This window comes from Phalaenopsis equestris, unplaced genomic scaffold, assembly GCF_001263595.1.
Source record: "Phalaenopsis equestris unplaced genomic scaffold, ASM126359v1 Scaffold213719, whole genome shotgun sequence".
Lineage (NCBI taxonomy): Eukaryota > Viridiplantae > Streptophyta > Magnoliopsida > Asparagales > Orchidaceae > Phalaenopsis > Phalaenopsis equestris.
Window position 1 is genome coordinate 51569 of NW_018232544.1, and position 5047 is coordinate 56615.

Below are 5047 nucleotides of genomic sequence, written 5' to 3' on the forward strand. Positions count from 1 at the left end.
TATACTTGCGTAGTATCCCAATATATATATATATATTAAAATTTTAAATTCTTATTTTCTCCAGGATCAAGTTTTTTGTTCTGTTACAAAGTAAAGAAACATAAGTGAAAAATATCGTGAAAGACATTGTTATATTGTTGCATATAAGCAGTTTCAGGATCAACAACCAAAGAACAATAAACAAGACATAAATAACCTAGCTACACCCTATCTCTATTCTAGCAAACATCTAAAATTAGGTGTCATATACGCATATAAATAAGGTGTTTGTAAAAGTGTGGGTAAAGGAAGACATATGTTTTTTATGGGGTCGTTGACACCGGTCCCATCCTAAGGATCCAATAATTCAAAGAGGTGCTGGTGGGGATTTTTTTTACCACCATTCATCCCAAAAGATTCCTTTCTAAATGATCAAATAGAGTGTTCAAGGAATAACCTACTTTGTTGAAAGATAGATACATTACCATAGAATAGATTCATTGATAAGAGAAATCTTTTGTGTCTATAGAACCAGGATTCTTCCCTTACCTTATGGGTGTAAGAAATGGTTTATTTTAATTTTGTGGTCTCATTCCTACAAGGGCAAACTTAGAAGAGTAAAGCTTAAGGAAAACCTCTCGATTAATATGATAAGTCAATTTGTCAAAGGTTAAGCTTTCATAATTGGAGGGTCAAACTTAGAAGAGTAAAGCTTCAAGGGGTGAGGCTTACAACTAGATGATGACATGTCATGAGAAAGGCCCAAGATATAGGGATTTGGCTGCCAAATTGAGGGAATCTTTACACAAAGTAATGACTAAATAGTCTAGGAAAAGGGGTGATAATGAGGTCAAACTGAATTTGATTTGAAATGAATTTGAACTAGATTTTAATTGAATTTTGAAGTGAATTTGAGGTCAAATGATGATTCAAAAATATGTAATTTGAATAATGAAAGTAATTGAAAACCATATTCTAAGGATAGAGTTAGATAAGAAATGATTTCTAGATGGAAAATGAAACCATAAACTTTAAAAAGATTTCTATAAGCGGACTAATGATCAAGATGCTTATTATTTTCTGCCACTCTGGGAACATTGGTATCCATCGACTATGACCAACCTCTTAACCAAGTATCCTCCTTTTATGTCAGAGCATGGAGGATTCATATACTCAAGGAAGACTGACCTTTGTTAGTACCCATGGGTTACTTCATTCTTAGGTATTCCCTCTAGTCTTAGGGGGTAGGTTTATTGTTCTACATGTCCTACTCCATAGCACTAATTAGGTAAACTAACCCAGGCATCTATACTCAAACTAACCTAGGGTAAGTGTGTGCCACTTGGTTTTGTGTCAAAGTTAGCTAACCTAAAGTTCATGTTGGCTCTACCAAGTTTCTATTCTTTTTCATTATTATAGAGTGCTTAATTGAAGTTTAATATTTGCATTATTGCCATTTTTAATTCCTAGGTTTTGTCAGTCATGTTGAGAAATTAGATCTTTTTAAATTTTGTGTTCTTTTTTTTATTTTAGAATTGATTTCTTTTCAAGGTTTGTGGAGAAAAGTAAAAAAGTTTTCATCCTTAATTTTTTTGCTATGTATATTTTTTGTTGTTATTATTTTTAAACATGAAATAACTTGTGGGAAAATAGGAAATAACATTTAAACATAAGATAGCATGTGGAACATGAAATAATATGTGAAACATGAAACAATTTATAAAATAACATGTATTTTTAGCCATGGAATAGACTTAGGTTAAGGTTAGGCTGAGGTATGCTGATTTTCCAATTTAGGTTAGCTCAACATTGAGCAAAGGTATGATATGAGTTTGCTAATTTGGGTCTGAGTCATACTTAAGCTGCCTCAAATTAAGTTGGATTTGATTTAGATTGACACAGGTTAAGTTGGGGTTGACTTGGTTGAGATGGATTAAGCTAGGTTAACCAAGATTAACTAAAGTTTAATTTGGGTTTAACTCATGTTAAGCTAAATTGACTCAGGTTGGGTTTAAGTTGTTATAATTTGATCCGGGTTAAGTTCGATTGACCCTGGGCTAACATAGGTTTGATTTGGGTTTGCCGTAAGTTAAGCTGGGTTGAACTTTCTGGGTTAAGTTGGGTTGACCGTAGTTTTGATTTGGGTTTGACCTAGGCTAGGTTTGGGTTGATTTAGTTTTACACGGGTTAAACTGGGTTAACCTAGATTGGGTTATATTATTACCCAAGTTACGCTGGGTTGACCTGAATTAGCTTATGTTCAATTTAGTTTTGACCCAGCTTAAGTTTGGTTAGCCTGGGTTAGCTTGTGTTGAGTTAGGTTTGACCTGGGTTAAGCTAGGTTAGCCCGAGTTATCTTAGGTTGAATTTAATTTGACATGAGTTAAGCATGGTTAGCCTGGGTCGGCATATGTTATATTAGGTTTTACCCGTATTAAGCTGGTTTAGCCCAAGTTGGTTTAGGATGAATTAGGTTTGACTTACGTTCAGTTAGGTTAGCCAGAGTTGCCTTATGTTGTGTTTGATTTAGGTCAAAATATGGTCAGATCTGAATTAATTTAGGTTTGGTCTCGTTTGAGTCAAACCTAGTTTAGGTTGGGACTTAGGGCAAGTCTAATTTAAGTCAGATTTGGGTTAGGTTGGAATTTTGGTTAGGTTTGATTTGGGTCAAACCTTGGTTAGGTCTGGGTTAAGATCAATTATGATTTGGGTAAGACCTGGTTTAGGTTTGGGATAAGACTTGAGCTTGACCAAAGCTAAGTTAGGTCTAGTGTTTGGGTTTGAGCTAGACCTGAGTTTGTTTAGGTCTAGTGTTTGGTTAGGTTTAGCTAGCGAGTATGGGCTAGACTTGGGTTAAACTAGGTCTAGTAATTTGGTTTGGCTAAGTTTAGGTTAGCTTCAGACTAAGGATTGGGCTAGACCTGGGTTGGGTCAGATCTAGGGTTTAGGATAGGTTTAGGTTAGGATTTAGGCCAGGTACAGGTTTTAGGTTAAGTTTAGGTTAGGGTTTCGACTAGACCTGTGTTGGGTTAGGTCTAAGGATTCGGTTAAGGTTTGGTTTTGACTAAATGAGTTGGGGTTAGGTTGGGTTCGGGTTGACCTAAGTCAAACCCAAACCCATTTCTAATCTAAGCCTATTAGGTTGATTAACCTAGCAAAAAAACTAAGTTAGAATGTAATAAAAAATAAATGTTTAATTAAGAAAAAAACTAAGTGTGAGAATTTATGGAGAAGGAGGCTTGACCAGAGGAGGAGGAGGCATGTAGGAGAATTGCATCCCTTCTTCTTCCTCTGCTTGGTGTAAATGTCAGAGAGTTTGAGTGTTCGAGAGTTCGTTAGTGTCCTACTCATTTCGCATGCTACCGCTTTATAAGCACTGAAGGTGATGTTTAAACACTGTAAAGCAGTCCAATTGGGTTGTGAGTTGGCCATGAAGTCCCATTGGACGGTTAGTGAGCCACATATTGCTGACAGCGAAGCAGTGTCATGATTTATGGTCATATCAATGAAAGAAGGACACAGTTCATTGACATATGAAGGAATTTAACTTGAGGGTGACCAAACTGAGGAACCTCTCTCACGTAGTCCATTCCTGACCACACCAAAAAATCAAGCTATGTTTTTGGCCAATTTTGTAATCCAAGAACAAGGGGTGATATCCATGCAAGTCCTGTGTGACAAAATATGGGGTCAACAAATGGACCCCCAATATATGTTGTGGATTGTTCTGAGTACACCACACATATTTGAGTTGATCAAGGCAACCAAAAAAGTTTAAAGGCTGTTTAGTTTGACTTAAATATGTTGAAGATTTGGAGTTTGAGTTTTGTGAATTGTAGTTCTTGAGAATTGTTGGAAATTTCATGTTTGTCTAAACCATTAAGGTGGAAAGCTGATGTAGTTTTAAATCTAACAAAAGAGGTCAGCAGATAGACTAGATTAAGAAGAGTAGTGTGGGAGCATATCATTCATCCTAATAACTTGTTTGAGGAGTTGAGAAAGTGTCTATAATTAGAAATAAAGCACAGGGATTGACATCCAACCTGGAAGATAAATAGAATGTCTATATCAAAAGGACAACACTAGGGCATATCATTCATTTTGTTAACTAGACAGGGAATAATATTTTTTTATATTAGGAAGGAAAGCACAGGAACTAACATCCAACCTAAAAGAAAGATAGAATAACTAAATCAGAAAGGATGGAACTGAAGCATATCTTTCATTCTAATAACTAGTCAGAGAATATGATATGTTTATACTAGGAAGGAAAGTGCAGGAACAAAAATCCAACCTTGAAGATAGACATAATGACTAGATCAGAAAGAAAAACACTGGAATATATCATTCATTCTAATAACAACTCGGAGTATAATATTTGCCCAAATTAGGAAGGAAAGTGCAGGGACTAACATTCAACCTAAGAGATAGATAGAATTACTATATCATAAAGGATAGCCTTAAAGCATTTCATTCATTTTGATAACTAGTCAGAGGATAAGGTTTGGATTATTTGACTTCATTTTGCTGAGGAGTTTGATTTAAGGAGTTTTGATGTGAATTTATGTTATTATTGGACTGTTGACCTCACTTTTGGTTGAGGTTTAGTTTTTCCTGCCATAGAACTTTTCTATTGACTATTTTTAGAAAATTGGACATGGAACCCTCACCATTAGAAATTCTACCATTTTCTTTACTCAACTTGAAGTTTCACATATTGGTCCTAACCTCTAGCACTTAGTAGGTGGGGTCACTATAAATGAAACTCAAAATGAGTCACCCTTAGGACTGTTGGACCATAGGATTGACCCTAGGTGTTGGTTTGGAGCTAAGGCACTCACTACACTCATCTACACTCACATTCACTCACAACCCTAAACTCAATTTTCTAGCCTAGGTCCCTTGATGTTTTTGGGATACTCATGTAGATGGTCCCCTAAACCTACCAGCCCTAGGGTTATGGTTTGACTAAGACCACTATGTAGAGGACCCAAAATGGGGTTTCCATTGGTCAATGGCTTGTTGGTAATGGTTTGTACCTCAACTCTACCAAAATACCCATCTTGGC